Source organism: Spermophilus citellus (assembly GCF_964194105.1).
Source record: "Spermophilus citellus genome assembly, chromosome: 2".
Classification (NCBI taxonomy): domain Eukaryota; kingdom Metazoa; phylum Chordata; class Mammalia; order Rodentia; family Sciuridae; genus Spermophilus; species Spermophilus citellus.
In genome coordinates, this window is record NC_138183.1 from 31,089,308 (window position 1) to 31,102,650 (window position 13,343).

Here is a 13,343-nt window from a genome sequence, read left to right on the forward strand (position 1 = left end):
GCCTGTGATACTGGGCGGCTGGAGTCTACCCACCTGCCACGACCGGGAGCTGAAACCACACAGAGACAGTCCAGTCACACCCCCCCATTAGGGCACCCCGGCAAGGAGACTGGGGCCCGTCATAGCAGAGTAGTGTCGTCACTGGAGCTCGAACGTCGGAATTCCTTCCCAGCGGAATCCACATTAGCAGTCATACTTCAACAACACAAAGGAGAGACATCAGAGTAATACAGAAACAAAACAAATCTATAGAGGAGAGCAGAAACACGACAATCAAAAAGAGCTGGAAAGTAACGTGGACAACATGAGAAAACAAGGGAAAAAAGGATTACAAACAATGCAAGACTACTCAATTCTACAGGAGGACATAGAAACTTCAGAAACAGGTATAGGGAAAGAACTCAAGGCATACCTAACTCGAATGGAAAGGAATATTAGAGAAGACATGAGACAGCAAGTCCAAGAAATAAAAATATATTTTGAAAATGAATTAAACAAACAAATTCAAATGGCAAAGAACGAGCTCTACCAGGAGATAGAGATATTAAAAAAAAATCAAACAATAATCCTAGAATTACAGGAAACTATAAACCAAATTAAAAACTCAAACGAGAATATTACAAATAGACTTGATCAAGTAGAAGTCAGAACATCAGATAATGAAGACAAGGTTTATCAACTTGAAAAGAATATAGTCAACACAGAAAAGATGCTTAAATCCCACGAGCAATCTATTCAAGAGATATGGGATGTCATAAAAAAACCAAATCTGAGAGTCATAGGGATAGAAGAAGGCACAGAGATTCAAACCAAAGGAATGGACAGCATATTAAATGAAATAATTCTAGAAAACTTCCCAGAGATGAAAGATGGAATGGATTGCCAAATCCTGGAAGCCTACAGGACCCCAAACATTCAAAACCATAATAGACCAACCCCAAGACATATAATTATGAAGATAGCCAACGTACAGAACAAGGAGAGAATATTAAAAGCTACGAGAGAAAAGAGGCAGATTACTTTCAGGGGTAAACCAATTAGGTTAACGACAGATTTCTCATCACAAACTTTGAAAGCGAGAAGATCCTGGAATAACGTATTTCAAACGCTGAAAAATAATGGATTCCAACCAAGAATACTATATCCAGCAAAATTGAGCTTCAAATTTGACAATGAAATTAAAATCTTTCACGATAAACAAAAGCTAAAAGAATTTGCAGCAAGAAAACCAGCTCTGCAAAGCATTTTGAACAAAACACTACAAGAAGAGGATGTGAAAAATAGTGCCCAAAACTAACAGCAGGAAGTATCTCAGTAAAGGGGGAGGAAAATAACCAAAAAGCAAAACTAACCAAACTAAAATAAATAAATAAAGAAGCATGACTGGAAATACAAATCATATCTCAATTGTAACCTTAAATGTTAATGGCCTAAACTCACCAATCAAGAGACATAGGCTAGTAAACTGGATCAAAAAAACAAATCCAACAATATGCTGCCTTCAAGAGACTCATATGATAGGAAAAGACATACACAGGCTGAAGGTAAAAGGTTGGGAAAAATCATACCACTCACATGGCCCTCGGAAGCAAGCAGGAGTGGCCATACTCATATCGAATAAAATCAACTTCAAACCTAAGTTAATCAAGAAGGACAAAGAAGGTCACTATATACTGTTAAAAGGAACCATCCACCAACAAGACATAACAATCATCAATTTGTATGCACCCAACAATGGAGCTGCAACGTTCATAAAACAAACTCTCCTCAAGTTCAAGAGTCAAATAGACCACAACACAATAATTATGGGTGACTTCAACACACCGCTCTCGCCATTAGACAGATCCTCTAGACAAAAACTGAATAAAGAAACTATAAAACTCAACAGCACAATCAATAACCTAGACTTAACCGACATATATAGAATATATCAACCATCATCAAGTGGATACACGTTCTTCTCAGCAGCACATGGATCCTACTCAAAGATAGACCATATATTATGCCATAAGACAACTCTTAGTAAATATAAAGGCGTGGAGATAATACCATGCACCATATCTGACCATAATGGAATGAAATTGGAAATCAATGATAAAAGAAGGAAGGAAAAATCCTACATCACATGGAAAATGAACAATATGTTATTGAATGATCAATGGGTTATAGAAGACATAAAGGAGGAGATGAAAAAATTCTTAGAGTCAAATGATAACACAGACACAACATACCGGAATTTATGGGACACAATGAAAGCAGTTTTAAGAGGGAAATTCATTTCTTGGAGTTCTTACCTCAAAAAAAGAAAAAACCAACAAATAAATGAACTCACACAACACCTCAAAAATCTAGAAAAGGAAGAGCAAAACAACAGCAAATGTAGTAGAAGACAAGAAATAATTAAAATTAGAGCAGAAATCAATGAAATTGAAACAAAAGAAACCATTGAAAAAATAGATAAAACTAAAAGTTGGTTCTTTGAAAAAATAAATAAGATAGACAAGCCCTTAGCCACGCTAACGAAAAGAAGAAGAGAGAGAACTCAAATTACTAACATACGGGATGAAAAAGGCAATATCACAACAGACACTACAGAAATACAGAAGATAATTAGAAAGTATTTTGAAACCCTATATTCTAATAAAATAGAAGATAACGAAGATATCGATAAATTTCTTAAGGCATATGAATTGCCCAGATTGAGACAGGAGGCAGCGCTTTCAATACCCCCTCAGGGATGGGGTCATAAAGACGCATAGATAACGCTTAGATCCTACCAACGGAGAATCTCCTAGCAAAATTCCACTGGAGAGAGACCGGCTGGGAGCTACTAGGATTTTTTGAAGTGACAGTTTGCTCCAGACGAGCGAATCCCCACTACGAGACGCAGAGGTCCAGATCCGCCAGCCCACTCGCAGCCAACGTGACTGGGTCCCGCTATCCTCCCAGACGCAGCTTGGCAGGAAGAGGTCTTTAGCCAAGCCTTCATGAAATAGCGAGCCGGGAACTGAGGCCAACCGGGCGGACCAGTCCCACCCCTCCCTTTGGACACTCCGGCAAGGAGCCTGGGGCCCGCCATAGCAGAGAGGTGACGTCATCGGAGTCCAGCCGACAGAATTCCTTCCCAGCAGAATCCACTTTAGCAGGTGTGTGACTCCCGCCTCATCCAGATACAGGCAGCAAAAAAACTTCGGGGATCTCTCTGGGGGCATGTCTGTGGGGAAGCAGAGGGGATCCCCGACCCCCAACCCCCCATATCACCAGCGGCGACTCCCAAGGTCTTAGCCGCCAGTTTACCACAGCACTGGGGCTTAAATGGGTCATGCGGTGGGGTTGCAAGTGTAACTAGATCTTTGGGGAACAACTTCCGGTGAACAGGACCTGGCTGGCTGGCTGACAGGAGGAAGGGGGGAGGGGCCGGAGAGGTGAAACTGCTCTGGACTGACAAGTCTGAGAGACTACCAGGAGACGCCTTACAGGGATTGCTATTGGCAGGTAGAGGGCAGAGGCTCCGCTAGGAGAGCACAGCTCCGAATACTGGAAGAGAAGAAAATGGATCTCTAAGACTTCAATTTTTTTTTCTGCTTCTCTCTCTGTTCCTCTCTCCCCTTTTCTTTCCTTCTTTCTTTCCTGTTTCAAGTCTTATTGTTCTTTTCATTCTCCTCTAATCTATCTATCTCCCTCTCCTTCTTTCTTTTTAAGAGCACCTTCATTCCCCTACCCCCCAACTTTCATCCCAAGCATTACGTCTTCCATTACGTGTAATTGTCTAAATGCAAATAGGTGAATGTCTAAAGGCTGTCTATAGGGCTCTTAAATACCTAGCTACTACCAACACCCTGATCCAATTGCCTGTTAGTATCCCCGCTCAGTAGAGCAATCTTCTAAAGTAGCCAAGACATACTAACCCTCATACCATCATAGCACGTAACCTAAACATAAAGTCCTAACAACAAACAACAAATCACTATATGCATACAGAACACGGAAGCCTTTTATGAATTGAATGAATCAGCTTTAAAGTACAATAAAGCCCAACATTTCTAGGCATAATCTCCCACCACAAAGGAGAGACAACAGAGATATACAAAGCCAAAACAAATGTATGGGAGAAAGCAGTTACACAGCAGTCAAACAGAGCTGGAAAGTAATGTGAACAACATGAAAAAAACAAGGGAAAAAAGGATTACAAACAATGCAGGACAACTTAAATCTACAGGAGGACCTAGAAGCATCAGAAACATGGACAAGGAAACAAATCAAGGCATACCTAACTCAGATGGAAAGGAATATTAGAGAAGACATGAGACAGCAAATCCAAGCAATGAAAGTATATTTTGAAAATGAATTAAACAAACAAATTCAAACTGCAAAGAACGAGCTTTACCAGGAGATAGAGATTTAAAAAAAAAAAAACAGTAATCCTAGAAATGCAGGAATCCATAAACTAGATTAAAAACTCTAACGAGAATATTACAAATAGACCAGATCAAGTAGAAGTCAGAACATCAGATAATGAAGACAAAGTTTATCAACTTGAAAAGAATATATTCAACACAGAAAGGATGCTTAAATCTCACGAGCAATCTATCCAAGAGATATGGGATCTCATAAAAAAAACCAAATTTGAGAGTCATTGGGATAGAAGAAGGCACAGAGGTTCAAACCAAAGGAATGGACAACTTATTAAATGAAATAATCCTAGAAAACTTCCCAGAGACGAAAGATGGAATGGATTGCCAAATCCTGGAAGCCTACAGGACCCCAAACATCCAAAACCATAATAGACCAACTCCAAGATATATAATTATGAAGATAGCCAACATACAGAACAAGGAGAGAATATTAAAAGCTACCAGAGAAAGGAGGCAGATTACATTCAGGGGTAAACCATTTAGGTTAACGATTGATTTTTCATCACAGACTTTGAAAGCAAGAAAATCCTGGAACAACGTATTTCAAACGCTGAAAAATAATGGATTCCAACCAAGAATACTGTATCCAGCAAAATTAAGCTTCAGATTTGACAATGAAATTAAAATATTTCAAGATAAACAAAAGCTAAAAGAATTCACAGCCAGAAAACCAGCACTGCAAAGCATTTTGAGCAAAATACTACAAGAAGAGGAATTGAAAAATAGCACCCAAAACTAACAGTGGAAGGTATCTCAATAAAGGGGGAGAAAAATAACCAAAGAGGAAAAATTAGCCAAACTAAAATAAATAAATAAATAAACATGACTAGAAGTACAAACCATATTTCAATTGTAACCTTAAATGTTAATGGCTTAAATAAACCAATCAAGAGACATAGGCTAGGAACCTGGATTAAAAAAACAAACCCAACAGTATGCTGCCTTCAGGAGACTCATGTGACAGGAAAAGACATACACAGGCTGAAGGTGAAAGGTTGGGAAAAATCATACCACTCACATGGCCCTCAGAAGCAAGCAGGAGTAGCCATACTCATATCGAATAAAATCAACTTCAAACCTAAGTTAATCAAAAGGGATAAAGAAGGACATTATATACTGTTAAAAGCAACCATCCACCATTAAGACATAACAATCATCAATTTGTATGCACCAAACAATGGTGCTGCAACGTTCATAAAACAAACTCTCCTCAAGTTCAAGAGTCAAATAGACCAAAACACAATAATTATGGGTGACTTCAACACACCACTCTCGCCATTGGACAGATCCTCTAGACAAAAGCTGAACAAAGAAACTATAAAACTCAATAACGCAATCAATAACCTAGACTTAACCGACATATACAGAATATATCAACCATCATCAAGTGGATACACATTCTTCTCAGCAGCACATGGATCCTACTCAAAGACCATATATTATGCCATAGGGCGACTCTCAGTAAATATAAAAGTGTGAAGATAATACCATGCACCATATCTGACCATAATGGAATGAAACTGGAAATCAATGATAAAAGAAGGAAGGAAAAATCCTGTATCACCTGGAAAATGAACAATATGTTACTGAATGATCAATGGGTTACAGAAGACATAAAGGAGGAAATAAAAAATTCTTAGAGATAAACGACAATACAGACACAACATACCGGAATCTATGGGACACAATGAAAGCAGTTTTAAGAGGGAAATTCATTTCCTGGAGTTCATTCCTCAAAAAAAGAAAAAAACAACAAATAAATGAACTCACACTACATCTTAAAATCCTAGAAAAGGAAGAGCAAAACAACAGCAAATGTAGTAGAAGACAAGAAATAATTAAAATCAGAGTGGAAATCAACGAAATTGAAACAAAAAAAAATTGAAAAAATTGATAAGACTAAAAGTTGGTTCTTTGAAAAAATAAACAAGATCAACAGACCCTTAGCCATGCTAATGAAGAGAAGAAGAGAGAGAACTAAAATTACTAACATACAGGATGAAAAAGGCAACATCACAAAAGACACTACAGAAATACAGAAGATAATTAGAAAGTATTTTGGAACCCTATATTCCAATAAAATAGAAGATAGTGAAGATATCGATAAATATCTTAAGTCATATGATCTGCCAAGATTGTGTCAGGAAGACACACACAATTTAAACAGACCAATAACAAAGGAAGAAATAGAAGAGGCCATCAAAAGACTACCAACCAAGAAAAGCCCTGGACCCGATGGGTATACAGCGGAGTTCTACAAAACCTTCAAAGAAGAATTAATACCAATACTTTTTAAGCTATTTCAAGAAATAGAAAAAGAAGGAGCTCTTCCAAATTCATTCTATGAGGCCAACATCACCTTGATCCCGAAACCAAAGACATTTCAAAGAAAGAAAACTACAGACCAATATCTCTAATGAACTTAGATGCAAAAATTCTCAATAAAATCCTGGCGAATCAAATACAAAAGCATATCAAAAAAAATTGTGCACCATGATCAAGTAGGATTCATCCCTGGGATGCAAGGATGGTTCAATATACGGAAATCAATAAATGTTATTCACCACATCAATAGACTTAAAGATGAGAACCATATGATCATCTCGATAGATGCAGAAAAAGCATTCGACAAAGTACAGCATACCTTTATGTTCAAAACACTAGAAAAACTAGGGATAATAGGAACTTACCTCAACATTGTAAAAGCTATATTTGCTAAGCCTCAGGCTACCATCATTCTAAATGGAGAAAAAGTGAAGGCATTCCCTCTAAAATCTGGAACTAGACAGGGATGCCCTCTGTCACCACTTCTATTCAATTTAGTTCTTGAAATACTAGCCAGAGCAATTAGACAGACAAAAGAAATTAAAGGCATAAAAATAGGAAAAGAAGAACTTAAATTATAACTATTTGCGGATAATATGATAATATATCTAACAGACCCAAAAGGGTCTACAAAGAAACTGCTAGAGGCAATATATGAATTCAGCAAAATGGCAGGATATAAAATCAACACACATAAATCAAAGGCATTCCTGTATATCAGCGACAAAACTTCTGAAATGGAAATGAGGAAAAACACTCCATTCACAATATCCTCAAAAAAAATAAAATACTTGGGAATCAACCTAACAAAAGAGGTGAAAGATTTATACAATGAAAACTACAGAACCCTAAAGAGAGAAGTAGAAGAAGATCTTAGAAGATGGAAAAATGTACCCTGTTCATGGATAGGCAGAACTAACATCATCAAAATGGTGATATTACCCAAAGTTCTCTATAGGTTTAATGCAATGCCAATCAAAATTCCAATGGAATTTCTTGTAGAAATAGATAAAGCAATCATGAAATTCATATGGAAAAATAAAAGACCCAGAATAGCAAAAGCAATTCTAAGCAGAAAGTGTGAATCTGGAGGTATAGCGATACCAGAGTTCAAACTGTACTACAGAGCAATAATAACAAAAACAGCATGGTACTGGTACCAAAACAGGCAGGTGGACCAATGGTACAAAATAGAGGACACAGAGACCAATCCACAAAATTACAACTTTCTTATATTTGATAAAGGGGCTAAAAGCATGCAATGGAGGAAGGATAGCATCTTCAACAAATGGTGCTGGGAAAACTGGAAATCCATATGCAACAAAATGAAGCTGAACCCCTTTCTCTAGCCATGCACAAAAGTTAACTCAAAATGGATCAAAGAGCTTGATATCAAATCAGAGACTCTGTGCCTGATAGAAGAAAAAGTTGGCTCCGATCTACATATTGTGGGGTCAGGCTCCAAATTCCTTAATAGGATGCCCATAGCCCAAGAGTTAATAACAAAAATAAACTAATGGGACTTACTTAAACTAAAAAGTTTTTTCTCAGCAAGAGAAACAATAAGAGAAGTAAATAGGGAACCAACATCCTGGGAACAAATCTTTACTCCTCACACTTCAGATAGAGCCCTAATTTCCAGAATATACAAAGAACTCAAAAAATTAAACAATAAGATAACAAATAACCCAATCAACAAATGGGCCAAGGACCTGAACAGACACTTCACAGAGGAGGACATACAATCAATCAACAAGTACATGAAAAAATGCTCACCATCTCTAGCAGTCAGAGAAATGCAAATCAAAACCACCCTAAGATACCATCTCACTCCAGTAAGATTGGCAGCCATTATGAAGTCAAACAACAATAAGTGTTGGCGAGGATGTGGGGAAAGGGGTACACTTGTACACTGCTGGTGGGACTGCAACTTGGTGAGGCCAATTTGGAAAGCAGTGTGGAGATTCCTGGGAAAGCTGGGAATGGATCCACCATTTGACCCAGCTATCGCCCTTCTCGGACTATTCCCTGAGGAACTTAAAAGAGCGTACTATAGGGATACTGCCACATCAATGATCATAGCGGCACAATTCACAATAGCTAGACTGGGGAACCAACCTAGATGCCCTTCAATAGATGAATGGATTAAAAAATGTGGCATTTATACACAATGGAGTATTATGCAGCACTAAAAAAATGACAAAATCATGGAATTTGCAGGGAAATGGATGGCATTTGAGCAGATTATGCTAAGTGAAGCTAGCCAATCCTCAAAAAATAAATGCCAAATGTCTTCTTTGATTTAAGAAGAGCATGAGGAAAAGATTAACATAAAACAGAGGCGAGTGGTGGGAGGGAAAGGGAGAGAGAAGGGAAATTGCATGGAAACTGAAGGAAACCCTCAACGTTATATGAAATCACATATAAGAGGTTGTGAGGGGAAAGGCGGGGGGAAACAAGGGAGAGAACTGAACAACAACAGATTAGGCAGAGAGGGAAGATGGGAGGGAAGGGGAGAGGAGGGGGGATAGTAGGGGATATGAAAGGCAGCAGAATACAACAGTCACTAATTTGGCATTATGTAAAAATGTGAATGTGTAACTGATGTGATTCTGCAATTTGTATTTGGGGTAAAAATGGGAGTTCATAACTCACTTCAATCAAATGTATGAAAGATGATATGTCATGAGCTTTGTAATGTTTTGAACAACCAATAAAAATAAATAAATAAATAAAATAAAAATCTTAAATGAAGAAAACTGATGAAGATGGGAACACAATGAGAATCTAAATCAAGGAAAAAGCAAGCTTCAAAACCACCTGGATACCCTATTGGAAAATACTGATCTGTGGGCACATAGGAATTTAAAATCGGAGGGAGCCTAGGTATAATGCTTGACGTTCGTGGTCTTGTCTGCATGGAGACAAATAAACAATTTTCTCTGGGAATGTGTAGACACCAGTCAAGATATAGGTAGCTTTGGGGATTGAATACAGATCATTCACTGATTCCAGAAATTACAAGCTAATAATAGCAATATACAAGTCTGAATTAGGTAACCAGTCAAGACTAACACAAATCTTCCCAAGTAGAAGAGACCACATTTCAAATTCCCAGAATTCTCATATACAGAATTTCAACAAATAATTATGATTTCTCACATTAAATTAACCCACAAAATACACAAAGAAACAAATCACAATGAGCAAGAGAAATAGAAATGACAAATAATAGATATAAAATGAAAAGATTTCCTATGTAGAAATTATCAGATAATGAAAGATAACTAAAACTAGGTTCAATGGGAAGAAGAGGAATTAAATACAAGATAAAGCACTAAAAAATGACCAGGAAGTTAGAAAACAGAATAAAAAAGAATTTTAGGAAATAAAATACTTTTAAAAATATTTCAAATAACAATAATTGTACATAATTATGGAGTATAATATGATTGATATAGGTCTATATTATGAAATGATTAATTAATATTTTCATCATCTCATGCACTTGACATTTTTGGTGGCGAGAACGTTGTTGGCATGTTTGACTATGTAATACAGTATTATTAACTATAGTAACCATGTCGTGCAACAGATCTCAAATGTATTCCTTCTGACCAAACATTTTAGCCTTTAGCCAACAACTCCAGATTCTCACCCCCCTGTCAATCTCTGTAACTGTGATTCTACCTCCTACTTCTAAAGTTCAACCTGTTTAGATTCCACATCAAAGTAGGAAAGTACAGTATTTGGTACTTTACTAAATCATTAGAATTATTATATTTAACAAATTAATGGGCATGTCATTCCCACACATGCATATATTGTATCTTGATCATGCCCACCCTCCTTACTCCCCTCTCTTACTCTCCTTTTGTCCCCTCCACTCAGAAGCCTTCCCGTCTCTAAGAGTCCCTCTTCTTCTTTCAGGCCATCTTTTTGGTTTTGGTTTGGGGGTTGTTTTGATTTATTTGTTTTAGTTTCCTCGTTAAGATAAAATATGGGGCTGGGGATGTGGCTCAAGGGGTAGTGCGCTCGCCTGGCATGCATGCGGCCTGGGTTCGATTCTCAGCACCACATACAAACAAAGATGTTGTGTCCACTGAAAACTAAAAAAAAAAAAATTCTCTCTCTCTCTCTCTCTCTCTCTCTCTCTCTCTCTCTCTCTCTCAAAAAAAAAAAAGATAAAATATGCAATACTCGTGTTTCTGTGTCTGGCTTATTTCACTTAACATGATCTCCTCCAGTCCCCCCTTTTTCCTAGAAATTACATGATTTCATTATTCTTCATGACTGAATAATAATCTATTCATCTGTTGCCAGGCATCTAGACTGATTCCATATCTCAGCTCTTGTGAATAGTGCCTCAATAAACATGGGCATGCAGGTATATGCTCACTTCAAAGAAGTAGAAATGTTAACAAATTGAATTTTTAAAAATCAATGAAGAGTTTAGCAGATGATGAGACACAGGCAAAGAAAGAAGTATTCATCAGTAAAAGAGATTTAAATAAATTTCCAGAATGTAGGGTGTGCACACACTCACACACAGAGAAGCAAAGTCCCAATTTGTCATTAAGTGAATGGAGGACAGAGGAATGATAAATTCTTCTAACTAACCAAAAGTTTCAGGTTACCTGGAAAAGAATATAATTCACATTATCTATGGATCCAAGAAATAATATAAGTTATTCACCAGAAATACAGAAAGATATCAGACACAGATCAAATAATCCCAATAAATCTTTTTTAAAAAGATAAAATTTAGAAATCCTCAAGTAGAAAATTCCCCTTAAAGAGAAAAATATAAAACCATCAAAAATAAAAGAGAGATGGGATCTAGTCTCCAAATGGATGGGTTCAGAACATTAAACTCTAGTACCAGGGAGAATGCAAGCTCATGATTGCAGATGTTGGCAGAGGTCGATGTGGTACAGGGAGATGACGTAAGTTCTATTCTGAGGACCTCTTTGTCCACAAAGTAGGAAGCAAAGCTATCACTGAGAGTAAGTTGGGAATGGGTGGAAGGATTTAGGAGTTTGAACAAGTATAAAATAATTGTTAGAAGAGCTGTAGAATGAACAGAAGAGGAAAATATGACTGTTGGAAACATTAATAATCTTAAGGGTCATGGTCACAGATTCTAAATTAGACTATACAACTTCAGAAGGACAGGGGAAAAGTAGGAAGACAGTTGGATTTAACGAAGACCTGGTTGTGGCAACACTGATAAAATGAATTAAAATAGAAATGAAGAAGACAAACCCAGGTGTAACAGAGCAATTATAATGATTTGGCCAGAGGGGGATAAAAAGTGAAACTATGAAACAGGTGAGGGACCAATAAAATATGATTGACACATGGATTATAGGAACCCATTGAATCACGTGATTGGAATCAGAATAGCAAACAGAGATAGAAGGCAGTGGTCAGAGAGTGGTCTGCTCTGAAGAGTTTATGGAGGCCTCGCAGGAGAAAACACTGGAAACCATGAGTCAAAAGTCAAGTTTCCTGAAGGAAAGAAGTTTAAGGAAATGAAAGACCAAGAATGTTGGAAGGCTTTTCTCTGTGTATTTGAAATCAACAACAATGGAGATGGAAACTATTGGAAAGAATGACAGTGAACCAAGAATTAAGATTTTCTACAACCAAGTGGTAACCCCCTGGGGGAGGTCCAATAACTACAACATAAAGAGAAAATACATAATAGAGATGGAGACCAATAATTTCAAAAACCGAGTTTTAGTGAGAAGTGAAGAATGGTCTTACTATATCAGTGAAGGTTATTCTGTACATTTCAAGATGGTTAGTGGCATTCCTGTCCTTGGTCAGTTAGTTGCCAGTAACCTCCCTACCCCATTCCCAATCATGAAAATCTAAACTGTCTCCACTCATTACCAAAGGTCCCTGAGGAGATTGTCCAAACTAATAACCATTGCTCTATAGAAAAACTTCACACTGTCAAGCACAGTGTCACACACCTGTAATTCTAGTGACTTGGGAGATTGAAGCAGGAGGATTGCAAGTTCAAGTCAACCTCAGCAACTTTCTGAGACCCTCAGCAACTTAGTGAGACTCTGTCTCAAAATAAAAAAATAGAAAAGGGCTGGGGATGTGGCTCAGTGGTAAAGCACATCAGGCTCAACCCCCAGTTCTCCAATCTTGCTGACTTGGATTCCTCTCCTATTTTCACACCTTTCCTATCTGGTATTTGCGTCCACCATTCACCTACTTGCTAGTCCTTGACCACCTAGGCATGCTCCTGCCTCAGAGCTTTGCATTTTCTGTTTCCTCTGACTAGAACACCCTTCCTTTGGCTGTTTATATAGCTCCTCTGCTCCTCTCATGTCTACTCAAAAGTTCCGTTTCATGATGTCTGATTTGTTCAAAGCTGCATCAGCATCTCCTTCCCTCACCCAGTTTTATTTATCAACCTAAGAGCTTTCAGCTTCCAGCAGTCGGTAATTTACTTATTTTTAAAATTGTCTGTCTCCATGCCCCGGAATGTAAGCAAAACAAAAGCAGCAATTGTTCCCATCCACATCCTCAGTGCCTGTAATGGTGCTGAGCACCTAGGAGACTGCACAGGAATCTGCATTACTT